Source organism: Octopus sinensis, linkage group LG11 (genome assembly GCF_006345805.1).
Source record: "Octopus sinensis linkage group LG11, ASM634580v1, whole genome shotgun sequence".
Classification (NCBI taxonomy): domain Eukaryota; kingdom Metazoa; phylum Mollusca; class Cephalopoda; order Octopoda; family Octopodidae; genus Octopus; species Octopus sinensis.
Window position 1 is genome coordinate 48995182 of NC_043007.1, and position 20162 is coordinate 49015343.

A 20162-nucleotide genomic window follows, 5' to 3' on the forward strand; every position below is an offset into this window, starting at 1 on the left:
AAGTCAATATTATCTATTGTAGTAGGACAGCTAACTGGCGGAATCATTAACACGTCAGGTAAAATGCTCTTCTCATTCTGAGTTCAAAGTGCACGGAGGTAGACTTTGCTTTAACTCTTTTGGGGTTGATAAAATAAGTATCAGTTAAACACTCAGCTTGATGTAATCAACTTAATCCCTCCCACAAAACTGCAGGCCTTATGCGAGAATTTGAAACCAATATTATCATTCAAAGTCTGGAACATTCCATTTGAATTTCAAGAGAATGCAAGCAGTTAATTGCAAAAGACGAAGACTAAACCCAGATAACATACGTTTTTTTTTACTTAAATTAGTGGAAATAGCAACCAGTAAATGATTTCATATTCAACGTGACTTGTCTCTGAATTTCTGACTGCTGAAAACAGTTGATTCTTTGTGGCTGTGTGGTAAGTAGCTTGCCTACCAACCACATGGTTCTGGGTTCAGTCCCACTGCGTGGCACCTTGAGCAAGTGTCATCTACTATAGCCTCGGGCTGACCAAAGCCTTGTGAGTGGATTTGGTTGACGGAAACTGAAAGAAGCCCGTCATATATATGTATATATATATATATATATTATATATATATATATATATATATATATATATATTATATATATATATATATGTGTGTGTGTGTGTGTGTGTGTGTGTGTGTATGTGTGTGTTTACGTCCCCGTAACTTAGCGGTTCGGCAAAAGACACCGATAGAATAAGTACTAAGCTTACAAAGAATAAGTCCTGGGGTCGATTTGTTCGACTAAAGGCGGTGCTCCAGCATGGCCGCAGTCAAATGACTGAAACAAGTAAAAGAGTAAAAGAGTAAAGAGTATATTGCAGCCTTCATGAATTAGATGGAAAGAGAATCGATCTAAGGAGAGCAAAAAGATTTTTCTAAGTTTTACCACCAACAAGTAAAATATCTGACAGACTACTTTTCCAAGTAAAATAAGGCACATAATGATGAAACACTGCAACGTTACCAGTTTATGTGGATCTGCAACAATAGGTTTGAGTTTAGAATTGGTGGGCCTCATGTTAAGAATTAATTAAAATTATTTAGATAAATTGCTACATATATACATAACTATACCGCGTTTTTTTTGTGAGTGAGCATGTATGGTTACCATACATATTTATTTTTTATTAATCTTCTTAGTCGTTCACTCATTAGACTGTGCGGGAGCACTGCCAGGAATTTTTAGCCGAAAGAATTAAATCGATTCTAGTACATTTTTTTAAAAGCCCGTTGCTTATTCTATTTCTCTTTTACTGAACCAGTAAGTTATGGGGACGTAAACACACCAACACCGGTTGTCAAAGACACAAAGACACACACACACAAAATTTTGCATAAAATTTTGTTGTCCATCTCCAAACCACAGCAATAGATAAGTTAATGATAGTGAAAATTTATTCTCTGGATCAGAACAACAACCTGTCTCATAAACCTAATCTCTTTTTAACAAGTTCAACTAAATCCTATGTGTTTGATTCCATGGTTCTTTACATTAGTGAGATTTCAACTGTGGCTATGTTGTCTCTGTCCTTATGGCTACTTGATGTATAAAAATGGGGAATGAGGTAATTCACTACAACACAGGGTTAGCGTCGACAATGGCACCTGAGTGTAGAAAACTATTTCGAGAAGCCTTGGTCAACTCTGCAAGCATACAAAATACAAATGTAAAAATGATGATGAAAAAACATATATATATATATATATATATATATATATATATATATATAAATATACATACACACCTAATTGGATGTGATCTATGTATATATGTATATTTACATATAGGTGTATGTGTGTGTGTATGTATGTCACTTTCGAGTGCTACTGGTAACATGTAACCTAGTACAATCTGTTGCATGGTCGGGTCGTCGGCGACTAAACCGGCAACCCCACCAGCTTGCTTGGTGAGGAGGGTGTTTATTGGACACCCTACAGGATGAAAAACAAAACCCGTCAAAGGGCAGAGGAACTCTTGAGAGTCAACGGCCATCCAATAAATGTCTTAAGGCTGTATCATGCGCGGGGACATAGAAATAATCGGACTGAATACCTGATCGCGCAGTTAAACCATTGGGAGTGAAGGACTCCTAGGGCATCCTTCTAGGAGAAGGTAACTCAGGTAACTGGGATAACTCCGACATAAAACCTGCGGCTCAGTGGTTACCGATGATGCTGACTTGTACTTCTTTTTGGATTATGGCTGCTGTTGCTTAGTGAGTGGGATTGACTCAGTGCACAGCCTTTCCTCACTTTAAAAAAATCTTCTTGCACAGGCATTGCCCGATAACAACATTGATTAAGCTTCGTGCAATGGCTATACTCAATAACGAGGGGGGAAGCCACCATGTTATATATATATGTGTATGTGTGTATGTATATATATGTATATATATATATATATATATATATATATATATATATATATATATATATATATACATATGCATATATTTATATATATGTGTGTGTATATATATACATATATATACGCATGCAAAGACACACATATTATATATACTAGCAAACGCACCTGTCAATAATTTATTTACAAATTTGTACATCAAATTTGTAATTGGATTATCGAGTATTAATTGAAACGGCTGTTAACAAATAACTAAGTTCCTAATCTCCATTTTCTTTTCTTCTTTTAACCGAATATAAACTCTATCTATCTATCTATTATCTATCTATCTATCTATCTATCTATCTATCTATCTATCTATCTATCTATCTATCTATCTATCTATCTATCTATATGGCTATATATATATATATATATATATATATATATATAAACAAATTCAAAATGCGATAAAATAAAATAAAATAAATTATTATCGCTGGTGTTTCTAGCACAGGCCATATATTATTCATATATAAGTACATTAAAGGCGAAGTATGTACTAGAAACACAGAAGCTTGATAAATTTAGTGAAATGAAAATAAAAACTTTTACTAACTCTGTTCATCTTAGACTGCAGTTTCGCCTTTTTCAGCAATAAAAATAATATTTATTTACTCAGGTAGGCTCTTCAGTAAGATTCCTGTTATTATGAAGCGCAACTCGATAGACACATGTGCGTCTACTAATTTGCTCTTTCTAACTAATCAGATCACTGCGCAGACGCAGAACGAACCCGACAAACTAGGGATTTCTGGTATATAGTCTAACGCTCAAAATTTATCGAGAAATATGTAAACAAATTCAAAATGCGATAAAATAAAATAAAATAAATTATTATCGCTGGTGTTTCTAGCACAGGCCATATATTATTCATATATAAGTACATTAAAGGCGAAGTATGTACTAGAAACACAGAAGCTTGATAAATTTAGTGAAATGTAAATAAAAACTTTTACTAACTCTGTTCATCTTAGACTGCAGTTTCGCCTTTTTCAGCAATAAAAATAATATTTATTTTCTCAGGTAGGCTCTTCAGTAAGATTCCTGTTATTATGAAGCGCAACTCGATAGACACATGTGCGTCTACTAATTTGCTCTTTCTAACTAATCAGATCACTGCGCAGACGCAGAACGAACCCGACAAACTAGGGATTTCTGGTATATAGTCTAACGCTCAAAATTTATCGAGAAATATGTAAACAAATTCAAAATGCGATAAAATAAAATAAAATTAATTATTATCGCTGGTGTTTCTAGCACAGGCCATATATTATTCATATATAAGTACATTAAAGGCGAAGTATGTACTAGAAACACAGAAGCTTGATAAATTTAGTGAAATGAAAATAAAAACTTTTACTAACTCTGTTCATCTTAGACTGCAGTTTGGCCTTTTTCAGCAATAAAAATAATATTTATATATATATATATATATTATATATATATATATAATATATATATATATATATATATATATATATATATATATATACATATATATATATATGTCTATATAATATATATGTCTGTATACATATATGTCTATATATATATGTCTATAATAATAAAGGGTAAAATTAATTAATCAATTAATAATTAATAATTTTACCAAGTAATTCGGTATGTTAAAAGAACCATTATCGGTAAACTTATACAAAAATTCTATAATTATATGCATAATTATAATTAGGGTTCAGCAAAATTTGCTCCACCACATACCAAAATTTAGAAATAGCAGTTAAATACTATTCCACTACCATAAGATATCTCCCAGACAGTAATACTTTACCACTCACGCAGGTAAAGAGAAAAAATAACGAATCCACCCGGCTTTGATCAAAGCCGGGTATATTCGTTATTTTTTCTATTTGACTAAACATGACTCGCAGTTTCAGTGATTATTTTAACACACCTCTCAACACTTTGTGTGTGTGACTATTATTTGTGTGTCTTTAAAGCTTTTGAGATTCTTACTAGTTAAGAATGTTGTCAATGGTCGTTCCAAGGCCTCAGAGCTCAAATCAACCAACTCAGCTTGGTGGCATTGACATTTAATTGGGCCAACTTCAAGGAATGGAAGGGCTTACTTCAAGGAAAGTTTGCATTTATTTCTGGTTGTATTGCTTCATCCAACACGTTGCCAAAAGGACCTGACAAATTATTATTGCTTTTTGCAGGACCATCAATTTTCTGGACGAGGTGATGAAGAGCTAGCTCACCTGTATGCAAATCACATACAGTCCAAATACGTCTTCTTTCAAATTTTTTCTCTAGATAACTCATTACTTCTCCCTTCCAGCCAGTATTCACTGCTGATGAATCCCTACCGATAGCCTGCACTGAATTTTCAAGCCCCCTCTCTTGAAGCCAGCATAAAATATTATCAGCAATTAGTTCTGTGTGTTTTTTCCCTTCCACTTTCAACTTCAGGTGTGAAATGAAACAAAAACTGACAACCAGGCTCAGAGCAGAGACTGTAATGTTCTTTGAAGTTTTCTGGAAATTCCATCTACTTCAACCATATCTTTGGTTTCATTTATTCTTCCATCAAACAAAAGACAGGAGAGACATCCTTTTAATACTTTTTCTTGCTGATCAGATATCTCACTCATTACTTTTTCTTGCGCTCTTCTAAGTTCATTATGATCTATAACCAAGGACGAATCCTCTTGACTGATGAGGCCTGCATCTATCCAAGCGGCACTTGCAATTTCAGCAGCCTCACGGAGTCCAGTATGGTGACGAATACTAGCTAATGCAACGTTTGAAATGTCTCTTGTTTTGTATTTTCCTCTCTTTGATATGGTTTCAGAAGATTCTTTAGAATTTTCATGTGAGATTATTTCATTTTCTTCAGAAGAACTATCAAACAATTCTTCATTCTCTTCTTTCCTTCCCTCTCTCGGACAAGACCATTCCTTTTTTTCAGTAGAAATCTGTCTCTCTCTTTATAATCAGTTGAGCCCATTTGCATGCTGCATTGGCCTCCTGATTTGGTTGCCTGCCTTTGTCCTCTGTGAGCTTATGAAATCAAGCTCTAGAAAAGATGTCTTCTTTTCAAGAGGGCAACAACAATCAATGTGGGAATGATTTACTCTCTTACCAGTGGGAGAACAATCCTCTTTTGAACACAAAACTATGGAACATTTGCAGCTCAAAATATCGAACAGTGTATCGAGTATAGAAAAGTATTTTTCATTGCCAAGTTTTCTTTACCAAGTTATGTGTGAACTGTTTTCCGCCACAATCCCATTAGTTTTAGCTCAATTGTTCGACACTGTATGATCACTGGCGGTTTAAATTGTGCATTATCTTTTGTCCACTGGCGCAGGTTGGGTATTATATCATGTATGAGTTCCCTATCTGTATAGTTCCTTTTGTCGTTGGAATTTTACTTTCGAAGTAGTAACCCAAGTCTTAAAATGTCTCTCACTGTTGGAAGCTCTGATACAAGAAGCTCTTTCTCTGTACTAGTTAACAGGCACAAGTGGGATAATATCTGGCCTCTAGTCTTCAGTGTTGACATCTTGTGAATATCTGAAAAGAGTAAAAACTAATTTAACCAAATAAAAGATAATATAAAATTCATTTAATCAATTAAAAGATAATATAAGAGTGATATGTTGAGTCTAACCAGTTTTTCATATAAATTTTCATTTATTGTTTCAAAACAACTCCATATCGAAAACTTAGGATAAAATTTATGTATGTTAGAGTTATTTTAATCCATTTTGGTATATATATATATAATATATATATATATATATATATATATCTCAACTCTGGGAGTAAAAAGGCACAATAATTTCACTACCAAATTAGATTTTTAGGAAGTTATCAAAATTGACACTCTCTAATGCGTATATGTACATACGTCAGACGACATGAGTGCGTATATAAGAGTGCGTATGTCTGGGTGTACGTGAGTGTGTATATGTATGTACTTATGTCTCCATTCATCTTCCCACACTGCCTCAGACTCAACACGGAAACCTACATCAAGTGCATGTAGGAAGCAGTGCTGCCCTGGGTTAAGAGAGTGGCCGCTGGAAGACCCTATGTCTGGCAACAGGACTATGCACCAAGCCGCACAAGCAGGAGAATCCAGTCATAGCTGTCAGACAATTTCTGCGACCATACCACCCCTAACATTTGACCACCTAACTCCCCAGACTGCAACCCCCTTGCTTATTATGAGTGGAGCGCAGTTGAGCAAGAGACCAACAAAACTCGGATCTTTTCGGTTTAACCGGCAGTCTTTCAAAATAATTTCCCCGTAACTAAACACTTTTAAACTTCGTATACTGGTAGAATATGTTTATAAAACATCTTTTTTTCTTGGTTTTATTGAGAAAATTCTATAGTTTGTAAGATATTTGTTGTTTTTTTTCTTCAATTTCTGCAATTTCAACCAATCAATGGTGTCTATTGAGGTGAAAACATTCTGTGCCGTATGAATATGTCCCTCGTTTAAGAAACAGATTGGGTTTATTTACATTCCTGAAGAAAAAAGCTACCCTTCCCCCCACCCCTAACCCTAACCCTAACTAACCTTAACTAACCCTAACTCTAACCCTAACCCTAAAACAGATTGAAATGCAATAGATTGATACTAGGGTCATAATTATGGGTGGCAATTTCATATGACACCGCTAGAAAAAAAAATGCCGGTCAAACCGAAAAAGATCCCAAAACTCCTTGTAATACCAAAGATGAACTGAAGGCAAGGATTATGGCATTATTCACAAGCTTAAATAAGGAGATCGTCCTAAAGAGTTGCAAAAGATTCCGATCTCTTCTTGTGACCGTGGTTGAAGCCAATGGCAATTTTATTGAATAAATTTATTCTTTAGTATTTCAAGATATTTTTATGTAATTTTGGTGAAAATATCTATCAAAATGAGATGTCAGTGTTATTTTCCTTTTTTGGTAATTTAGACAACAGTTTATTCACTGCACCGTAATTTAGACAACAATTTATTCATGTGTGTGCGTGTGTGTGAAACATACAACTTTCTGAATAGTGTTTTAATACAGCCTATATTCGTTAACGACTCGCATTCACAAACACAGAAATGCATTGTCACACACACACACACACACACACACACCACACACACACACACACACACACACTATCATCATCATCATCATCATCATCATTATCATCATCATTGTACATAACTAACGAAGCCACTCCTTTTGAACATATAAAAATATTTTTCAGCCTTCAGTTCAGCTGCTCTTATTTTATATTCACGCTTGATTGGGCTCTGGTATTTATTTACCTTTTATTTATTTATTCTTTATTCTTTATGTTTATATTCATGTTATATATTTTAAAGTATTTTTCTACCCTTTGAATTTTGTTTTCTGATCTTTGACCCTCATCATCAGATTCCAGCTGCCAATAAAATATAAACTGAGTACACCCTTCTATTTATTGTGGCTATCCACCTGTTTCGACAACCAAACCTAAAGCTTCAGTCAAAAAGAAATGCTATAATGAATTGATTCTATATTTAATAGTGAGTCACACCATTAAAATTAAAACCAATGCTAGACATTACCCAAATCACTGATCGCGGATCCTGGGTGGATGTTGTTTACCTGGACTTTGCTAAGGCTTTTTACTCTATGCCACACAAAAGACTTATGGTGAAACTCTCTGCGTTGGGCGTAAGTGACGAACTCTATAACTGGTTGAAGTCCTTTATTTTCGGCCGAAAAGAGGTTGTCACAGTTCTAGGACAGCACTCTTCACCCTATGAGATGACATCTGGTGTACCACAGGGATCTGTTCTTGGCCCCCTTTTATTTATTGCGTATGTTAATGACATAGGTGCCAACTTAAAGAATGCCACAGTGCTGAAATATGCAGATGACATCAAGCTGTACCTCGAAATAAAGAGGACAGATCCTGTACACTATAGATCTCTATTGCTGGCAGACCTGGACACAATGCAGCAGTGGGTCATGGACTGGCAACTCAAGCTGGCTGTGGACAAATGTACCACCATGCATTTTGGGAGGAGAAACCCAGCGTCCACTTACTCCCTCCACAACACTAATCTCAAAAAGTCTTCGTGTGAACGTGACCTGGGTGTTATTGTCGACAGTGATTTGCGTTGGACAAAACTCATCGCTAAAATTTCCAAGAAGGCTGAGGGTGTCTTGGCATCACTCACCAAGTCCTTTGTGAGCCGCTCTCCGGCTATCTATCTGCGGCTTTATATAGCTATAGTGCGACCTCACTTGGAATTTGCATCACCGCTCTGGAACCCCTATCTTGCCCAGGATATTAATCGTCTGGAAGCCGTTCAGCGACGTACAACCAAAAGAATACCCTCCATCAGGCATTTGCCATATTCTGAACGCCTTACTTCCCTTTGCATGGACACATTGAAACTCCGACGTCTGGCAACTGACTTGGCAGACACCCATAAAATTATTAACCATCTTACAAACAATAACTCTGAGCACCTTTTCAAACTCCACCTGTCTAACACCCGTGGACATATTTACAAAGTCAGAAAACAGCACAGCTCCTATGACTTCAGGAAACATTTTTTCACGCTGAGAGTTGCTGAAGCATGGAACAAACTGCCGGCATCAGTTGTTAGTTGTCGGAGCACTGCATCCTTCAAAACTTCCATGCTTTCTGAGATTCGCCAACACTACACCTGATTTTCTCCCCTCCATACACACACAAGCATGTATCTGACTCATACACTGTTCACTTTCCAGACATTTTTACATTACTGCATATAATTTATACGCCTTGTCTGACAAGTTGTGGTGCACCTGAGCACTGTATACAATAATTTCATTATTTTTATTTTTTATCGAGTGGAAAATCCTAGGGTACTTAAAGACATCTTAAAAAATACTCTTCCAGTCATGTGAAAATCTAATAAAAAAGGCTTGGGTTACGACAACATTATTTAAAGAATGGTTTTCATATCACTTTGTATCGGATGTTAAGAAATATTGTGATAAGAAGGAACTTCTATTTTGTGTATATACCTAGCCACTCTACAATTCTGCAATATCTCCATCCTACTGTCAAAGTTATATATATATATTTTTTTTTTGCCTCGGAACACGACATCACTTTTGCAACCAATAGATCAGGGTGTTATTGCAACTTATAATGCCCATTATTTACGCTACACCTTTGCAATGCTGAATGAAGAAACAGACAAAGAAGGGGAAAATCTGGAAAAAATCACAACATTTATACCGCAGTAAAAATCATAGGAAAAGGGTGGGATAATATCACTCAAAAGAATATGAAGGGCGTTTGGAAATAACTTTATGGAGAGCGAAAAAAGGTGTCCTCTAAGCAAACAACTCTAGACTTGTCTTTTAAAAAGAAATCTACAAGTCCGTCAACGAGTACTGGTGAATCGGCGGTCTCGTCTACAAGTGATGATGAGGGCGAGTCTAGTGCGAGGGAAAGGGATTCAGAAAACAAATATAATAATTTTTTAAATTATAAATGATCTTGTCATTCTTTTTACAATACATAAAATATTCATTAAATTCTACTGTTGTTTCATTGCCATTTATTTACAAGTATTATAAATTTTATAGGTAAAATATTTTTCTTAGAACGAATTACAATTTACAACATTACTATTATGGGAAATTATTACTCTGGTTTACGAGTTCGCACTTTACGAGCGATCTCCGGGAATGAATTAGCTCGTATATCGAGGCATTACTTTATATATATACTAGCAGAATTGCCCGGCGTTGCTCGGGGCTGAATTGCTTGAAAGTACTGTTAATGATTGCACTGAATTATGATGATTATTCAGGCAAATATTGATATAAGTTTACGGTGGGAGATAAGGACTTAACGATCAAACGTGTGCCATTGCATTGTTTTGGGGGAACCAAATTTCTGATGAGCATTATAGGGGCACCAACTTTAAGTTTGAGAAAGTGTGGTGGTAGTCCGGGGTGCTCAAAGGAATTGAGTACCTGTATTGGATAGTTGATGACGTCCTCTGGGTCAGGAGTTGTATCGATAGACTGATATACATAGACTTCCCCAGGAATGAGTTTTAGCATTTCATCATTAATATGGTGAACAGTTTTATTCCTCGGGGCCAGTATAGCCTTTTTGCCAATCCAATCCATATTCTGATAATTAGCTTGTAGATCTGGGAACACTGCATCTCTGAGATCAGAAGGCGTCTTAACAATGTTACAAATGGAATCGATGGCAATATTACCATTTTCATCCCCTGGTATTTTGCCTTCGCCAAGTGCAAGGAGGGTGTGAGGAAATGCTGCTGATGTGATATTACGTCGCATATGAGCACGCATATTGGTGTGAAGTTTGAGAGTTACTTCCCTTTATTAAAAAAATATGCATTAAAATGGAAAAAATGATGGTAAATTATTTGTAAAATCATAGACTCATCGTAGACGCGCGCTAATACCCAGAAGGGCTCGATATGAATCACGACTATAAGATACCCGGTTTTGGTTAAACTGCATCGCAAAATGTGGGAGTAGTTAGGAATCTAAATCGGTGTAGACAGACACCCAACCTTTCTTTTATATATAAATATTTTCGTCCTATATTGTAGATTTCTATAAGTGACAAAGGGAGGCAGATAAAATCTGCCTTTTATAATAAGAGATATACTTGCATTTCAATTTTTCCTTATGTTATGTTATTAAAGTTCTGTTCTTATATCGAATGAATTAAAACATCTATAACGACAACTGGAACTTCATAAGTGTTAACAATAATACTAATACAAATTAATGAAATCCAAAGTATATTAATTGATATGAAGCTAAATCAGTGTACACTTCCATAAAATACAACCCTATGAAATAGTAACCTATTTCCATTGGAAACTATATATATGTGTGTGTGTATATATATATATATATATATATATTATATATATATATATATATATATATATATATATATATGTATGTATACACACACACACACACACACACACACACACACACAACGGGCTTCTTTCAGTTTCCGTCTACCAAATCCACTCACGAGGCTTTGGTCGGCCTGAGGTTACAGTAGAAGACACTTGCCCAAGGTGCCACGCAGTGGGGCTGAACCCGAAACCACGTGGCTGGTAAGCAAACTTTTTGTCACACAAACATGCCTGCGCCTATATATTTCTTTTACAAACATCTGCTCATGTGTATATATTCAATAGGTTATAAACTTTTTTTCAAAACTCTGCTTCTGTGAATATATTCAATTGAGTCATACATTTCTTTTAGAAACCTCTGCTTTTCTGTATGTATTCAATAGGTTATAAAACTAAACTGTTTTACAAACCTCGGCCTTTGTGTGTGTAATCAAGTTATACATTCACTTGCAAGTCCTTGCTTCTGTGTATATATTGACAATTCTTTTGTCGAAATATCAACGATGTCATAGTTGATTTGCAACTTTGCTCACCTTAACTCATAAGTGAAAGACGTCAATGAAAACGACTAAGTGCTATGTAGTCTTGACTAGTGTTAAATAATTGGAATTACTTAAGTGGTAGGCTTGTATTTCAGGTTCTGTGATGTGTGAGAGAACTTTAAGCGAAGGAACATTCATACACATTCAATCATAAAATATCATAAAATATATTTTGATTGTGAGAAATTTCGAGTTCAGTGGAAACTTGAAGTAAAATATTGTACAGATGTTTGAGGTACGTGTCTTGTCAAAAGTGTTTAGAAGTTTGCATGGAGGACATCTTTGTGTGTGTAATCAAGTTATACATTCACTTGCAAGTCCTTGCTTCTGTGTATATATTGACAATTCTTTTGTCGAAATATCAACGAAGATGTCATAGTTGATTTGCAACTTTGCTCACCTTAACTCATAAGTGAAAGACGTCAATGAAAACGACTAAGTGCTATGTAGTCTTGACTAGTGTTAAATCTTTTCAGTTCATTTAGATTGATAGATGAATCACGTGATGATACAATTCATCGCCGGAAACTAGTGTGAGCATAGCCCCATATACGAGTGTTTAATTGTAGCCGTTAGTTCAATTAATCCAACAGTAAAATCTACCTGTAACACTGTACAACAAATTTCAGGGTCCAGAAAAAAACGTAGTTCTCATGTACATTTTATTATTAAGTTGATTGTACTAAATTCGAATTTTATAACAAAAAATTCCTCTCATGTCACATTTTCTTGTAAATTGCCGACTTAATAACTCTGCAATTTATACCAATTTCCATGATACCATAAATTTATTTTGCTCCCAAAGTCAGATTAAATATGTCTATTGTAATTAATTCATAAATATATAATGAATCGGCATGTTTGTTAGCATGATATAATGTATTAACCTACATTTTAGTATTTACTTTTTCGTTTATAAGACGTTTCAGGTGTGTCACGCTTTAGGTTCCAGCAGAAGTCAATCAGCATAATTTCCCCTTATACCTGTTTTCCATTGATGCTATGTCTTGATGAAACCTCTCTCCATGTTCATCACTCACATCTCATGCATTCTTTGGGAAGAAGGACAGATGAGAAAGAAGAAAGTGTATCTTCAGTGACATATTGCATCCGAGATCTTGGTAGCACTTGATAAGGCTCTCCACTATACTCTCTCGCTGGGCCACTCGGTGCTTTCCCAGAAGTCTTTTGTATACATCTTTGAATGCAAGCCAGGCCGCTAGCTCAGTTTCATCCATTGTCGCCTCGAAGTCTTCATCAGCTATAAGTTGACGAATCTGAGGGCCTACGAATATGCCCTCTTTAATCTTGGCGTCACTTATTTTAGGGAAGATCGCCTTGAGGTGCTGGAAATATGGCTTGTTATGTTGCAGTGCTTTGGTAAATTGCTTCGTTAGGCCCAGTTTTATATGCAGTGGTGGCAAAAGGATTTTCTTCTTAACTATTGGCTCATGATTTACATTATAGCATCCAGGCATCATAGTTTCCCGAGGTGGCCATTCTGAGCGTACATACTGTTCTGATCTGGCCCTACTGTTCCACTTGCAAAGGAAGCACATAAACTTGGTGTATCCAGTTTGTAGCCCCTTAAGTAGGGCTACTACTTTGAAATCTGCACAAATTAGCCACTCATACTCCTTGTAACGTATACGGTCTAGAATAAAATTGAGATTCACATATGTCTCTCTTAAAATGACTGAGTGAGCAAGTGGAACTGAAGGCATGATGTTCCCAATGTGAAACAGAACCGCTTTTATGCTGTAAAGGGATGCATCTATGAATAACCTCAACTCATTTGGTTCATAGGTCAGCTCAAGGATATTGAATAGGTCTCTGATATCATTACAATAAATCAAGTTGTTTTCCAAAGTGAAGAATTACTGTAGATCTGCAGAACAATTCCTAAATACTGTAATTCGAACATCTTTATCCAACAGGTTCCAAGGGAAGAGGTATCGTTCATGTTTTAAAGATTTCAGAATTTGAATTGGAAAGTGGCTCTAATAGACGTTTTCAAGAACTAATGGAACTATGACCTATTTTACTGTGTCCGAAGTAAGTGTACAGCTGCTGGCGATGATGATGATGTTGCAGCCATAATATTGAAGCCTTATCCACTAAAACTGATGTGAGAACAAATTCCTTTGGCTAGAATGATATTTCTTGCCCTTTTGTCAGAAATAAGTAACACGTTAATGAAATACTTTCAACACCACAATCATCACACACACATACGCGCTCACACACACATACACTCACACACATACACATTCACGCAACACACAGGTGGCGAGCTGGCAGAATCGTTGGTGCACTGGGAAAAAATTGTTAGGGGCATTTCACTCGTCTTTATGTTCTGAGTTCAAATTCTGTTGTGGTCGACTTTGCCTTTCGTCCTTACAGGCTCAATAAAATAAGTACCAGTTAAGCACTGGGATCGATATTACCCCCTCCCCCGAAAATGTTGCCTTGTGCCAAAATATGAATTATCATTATCATCGATGGACTTTCAGAATACTTATCCCACCTAAGTTGGAATTTCTCTATTTTAGCTGAGATTTTTCAATTTTTGTTTAGCATCATGCATTTCTATATATTGGAGGAAATCCTTTTCTGAACCAAAAAATTTTTAAATCAATAATTTTTAAACGTCTGTTCCCCCTCCATCCACTTCAAGCCTTCACTTCAGCTATCACCACTAAAAGTTGTTTTCCCCTCATCTCACAGTACCCCAAATTCTGAAACACAATGTTTTCTTATCTCATCGTGCCTAACCTCTAAAACTTTCTTTTCCTTTTCATTAGTCTTAGTCATTTTAATATAATCAATATTCTGAAAAACTTGTAAGTGACCTAAAAAAAAAAAAAAAAAAAAAAGAAACTGTTACTTCTCCCTTTTCCTCTAGTACGATTAAAATGACTTTTACGTTTTGCTTTCTATTCCTTGTTTTCGTCTGTATTTTTCTTTTCATAACTTTGCCATACTATAAAAGACATTTTTCTATACAATATATAAACATTAAGAGAAAAACAAGAATAAATTATTACTTATCTGATTTACATTGACATAATTCCCATCAAATTTAATTTTATGTATTGCAATTTCCCTTACACAAGACAAAAACGAATAGAAACATACCGTTTATTTAGGACAAGGTCTAGACACAAACGTACTTTGAGATAGAAAGAAAGAGAGAGAGAGAGAGAGAGAGAGAGAGAGAGAGAGAGAGAGAGAGAAAGAGGCGGAAACGAGAGATATTTGGGGTTCCATTATACTTTTTTCCTTGGCTGGAAAATATTCTATTCTTCATTCTAAACGACTGAAATTATCGTTTTATAGATACTTCTTTCAAAATTTCAGTTTTGTTATTCACATATAGCTTGTGGTGTTCCACTTTTTTAATCATGAAAGGTAAGATTTTGTTTTTAAAGGCAAATTACAAGTGTTTCACAATGTGATTATAAAACGTAGCGGGAAGGTCAAAATATTTTAGTGGATGTTGTTCATACATACATACATACATACATACACATACATACATACATACATACATACAAACATACATACAAACATACATACATACATACATACATACATACATACATACATACATACATACATAGTCTTTTACCTTTCACTTGTTTCAATCCTTTGACTGCGGTCATACTGGAGCACCGCCTTGAAAAAGTAATGAGGTCGCAAGTGTATGGGGTTATGTATGTGTGTTTAGCCCAAAAAGGCTTGGAAAACGAATCTGGTTTTCGAAATATGCATCCCACAAACAATGTCGTTCGTAAATAATGATAAAAAATATAATTTGCTACTAGAAATAACTTAACTTTTAGACTGGCAACTCCCCACTTTCTATCTAACACCATCAATCTATCTTTCTATATATATATATTTACCATACTCTTTAACATTCACTCCCTTTGTATATGTATTAATTCTCACGCATATCTTTCATTTTGTTCAAATTCTTTCTTATGTTTACTTTCATTTTATCATACACAGCTTCTTTGAGTTTTCGTCTACCAAATCCACTCACAAGGCTTTGATCAGCCAAGGCTATAGTAAAAGACACTTGCCCGAGGTGCCACGCAATGGGACTGAACCCGGAACCAAGCTTCTTATCACAGTCACGCTTGCGCCTACTTTATTTGAATATGATTCATTCTGTATATGAATAAAAACAAAATGTAAACTCTGCTCATTTCAGTGATATAAGTTCAAACGTGAAAATTTTAATTAGTATTATGAAATTAGTTATTGATAAAATTTAATAAATGCACAAACACGAACCTTTCTTTATGTAAGAATATTCTAGAAAGAAGTGTTGTAATATTAATGTAGTACCAGATCTCTTATACGGCTTCCAGAAATGCACTATCACGAAAAATACTGTACCATGTATTGAGCAAACAGAACGTATTTGAAGATGATTAATTTGTATATGATGTGTTAAAAATAGTTTTTTTTACACATTATTTCGTTTAAGTGGATTAATAAAGATTAAGCATACTCTGCTTTGGAATTGCATCAATTTCTACCTGTATGTGTTAAATAAAATCATGTTCTTTATTTTTCTTCATTTAATTTTCATCCTTTAAACATTATGTTGTATATATGTTAAGATATTTAAGAATTTTAAAGGAATTAACATGTCAAGCAGTCTCTGCTTTAAAAGCTTATTAATTTGACTCTGTTAAATAAATTTCGCTCTATACTTTTCATTGTTTATTTCATATTTTAAGTATATATATATATATATATATATATATATATATATATATATATATATATATATAATATATATATATATATATATATATATATATATATATAGAGAGAGAGAGAGAGAGAGAGAGAGAGAGACTGTCTCCTGAAAACTGGAAAATCAAAAAATCCAGAGCATTTCCTGTCCCAAGCTTGCCGGATTATTGGTCCGATGGTATTACATATTATACTTTAATTAAGGCAGTTTATTTATACTTATTTGATTATATGTTAAGGCTTGGTGTGAAGGGTCAATGAAAAAGCTTAACATTCAAGAAGCGATCCATCTACGTTATCTGAAATGGAATTTTCAATTAACATATCTTAGAGTTGGATGCCTAGTAATGCTGCACACAGCGCTGTTGGTATCTTTAATGAATCTAGTGGTTATTCTGCCCTTATTCGGCCAGGATAGCTGCAAAAGGAACGAAATGATACGAACATTCACCTTTCACGACGAAGAACATGAACTTGATCACCGTTGGTGTTCTACAGAATTATCACATGTAAATTGGTATAGTAATAATAATAATAATAATAATAATAATAATAATAATAATAATAATAATAATGGTTTCAAATTTTGCCATAAGGGCAGCAATTTTGGCGGAGGGGATGAGTCGATTATATCGACCCAGTGTTCAACTAGTACTTATTTTATCGACCCCGAAAAGATGAAGGGCAAAATCGATCTCGGCGGATTTTAAACTCAAAACATAGCGACGGGCGAAACACCTATTTCTTTACTACCCACAAGGGGCTAAACATAGAGTGGACAAACAAGGACAGACAAACGGATTAAGTCGATTATATCGACCCCAGTGCGTAACTGGTACTTATTTAATCGACCCCGAAAGGATGAAAGGCAAAGTCGACCTCGGTGGAATTTGAAATCAGAACGTAGCGGCAGACCAAATATCGCTAAGCATTTCGCCCAGCACGCTAACGTTTCTGCCAGCTCGCCGCCTTAGTAAGGAGAATAATTATCCTTTCTACAATAGGTACAAAGCCTGAAATTTGCGGGAGGAGGATAGTACTCAACTGGTACTTATTTTATCGACCCCAAAAGAATGAAAGGCAAAGTCGACCTCGGAGGAACTTGAACTCAGAACTCAGAATTTGAACTCAGAACTCAGACGAAATGCCGCTAAGCATTTATCTCGGCGCGCAAACGATTCTGCCAGCTCAATACTATAATATTAAGTAGCAAGCTGGGAGGATCATTGGCGCGCCAAGCAAAATTCTCAGCGGGATTTCTTCTGGTCCTTTGCGCTCTGGGTTCAAATTTCATCGCGGTACACTTTACCTTTCATACTTTCGGAATTAATAAAACAAGTACCAGTTGTGCGCTGGAATCGATGCAATCAAAGAACACATCCCCACTAAAACTGCTGACATTGTCTCAAAATTTGAAACCTTTATTATAATCAAAAATCAATTTTAAGATTTTGGGACGTGTTGTACACAAAAATAGATTTCGCTCAAAAAAATCATACTCGCATTCACTTTGACCAAGAAAATAAGGATTGGACATTACCAAGCTGGTAAAGAATCTTATGATAGAATGAGTTGAAATTTAATATGTTCAGCTCTCCTGTCCGATATTATGGCTAATATTCGTTAAGAAGAAGAACGTTTTACAGAATGCATGAATCAAACACTTGAGCACAGTAGCATAGCCAGAACACGTGCCGCCCTGGGTGGCCCTTGAGTTTTCTGCACACCGGTCCTCCAAAACAGTAGACTCAAAAGGGACGTCCCACTGAAATGTCACCCAGGGAGGATCACTCCCTTGTCCTTCGAGCACTCTTTTTGAGCAGAGTTTTGAAATTACATGTTTCGAAAAGGGTTGATCTTATATGTTAGAATTGCATCTAGTGGCTCTTGGTCGGGACAGCTGCGACATATTACTAAAGAAATGAAATGATACATTTATTCACCGTTCATCGATAAAGAACGAAAATTTGACCACCGTTGATATTTTGAACGATTTTCAGCAGAATATGGTGGATAAAGGTTAGTCTTATATGGTCTAATACGCTTCTGTATGCCAATAGTCATGTGTGTCAGTCTTGACTGTTTTCAACATGCCAATGATCCGAACGATACAGTTTGATTATCTAAGAATTCACCCGAATAAAGAAAAACCGAGTACTGTAGTGGCCAGCGCGGTTTCCAGATTTAAATAAAAGAAAACTAATAGAAACAGGTCGATATGAGTATTCAGTAAAGGAAATTGGTGACATTAAATTAACTTTAGAATTTGATGGTCACAAGACGTGAAGAAATGCTTAGATAATCAAATGTATGCATTCAATGTAGTGTAAATGTAATTACATTTTGAGAAATTTAGCAGGCGCAGCTGTGTGGTAAGAAGTTTGCTTCCCATCCACATGGACCCAGGTTCAGTTCCACCACGTGGTACCTTGGGCAAATATCTTTTACTATAGCGCCAGCCCGACCAAAGCCTTGTGAGTGGATTTAGTAGATGGAAACCGAAAGAATCCCGTCGTATATATATATAATATATATATATATATATGTGATAAATAAAAATATATGCATACATACAAACATATATGTACGTACCTACATCTACATGTATATATACATGCATATATAAATAATTATACGTGAGTACAGGACACCACAATAAGACGTAGAAACGGGAAAATCAAAAAAACAAAAAACAAGAAAACGAAAAAACAAAAAACAAGAAAACGAAAAAACAGTTACAGGACGTGCTACACAAGGAAAAAACCCCAAAAAACCCCGTCATCAGCTGTCGCTAGTAGAGTCAAGCATGTTTCGAAAGAGACAGAACACTATATATATATATATATTGTTACGAACCTGCCGTCGCTCAACTCGAACTCGGGACCCTAAGTCGAGCAACGACGACTACCACGCTCAGTCAAACGGAATCCGCCACAGAAAACGGTGGTGGAGTGGCAGCGAACACAGACCGGTGACCGGATATAACAACAACAACAACAGGAAGAGAGAGACACGGCGGAAGGCAGTTGCTTACATTTAACAACAGTTTATACAATTGTTACAACATCAATCAAAACGTAATACATATCAGATACATTCAAAGAAAAACAGTCAACAAATCGTACAGGGTTAAAAGAAAAACAACAGTCAATGCATGCACAATACAGAACGTCCGAAAACAATCCACATTAATGTTCAACACAATACAGAGTTCGAAAACAGTCCACATTAAAGTCTTTCCTTTTTCTCTTCAACAATTCTTTTTTTTCAACAGATTACAGTTTACGTCACAATGTTCTTTTCCCTTCTTTTTATTCTCTTTTTTTACAGTTCTTTTGACACAATGTCCTTTCCCCCTTTTTTTAAACACAGTTCACAAGTTCTTTTCTCTTTTGTTTTAACGCACATCACCACCCAAAATTCAACAACGGAAACATAACAAAACATTACCGTACGTTTTCTAGTTTACAACAC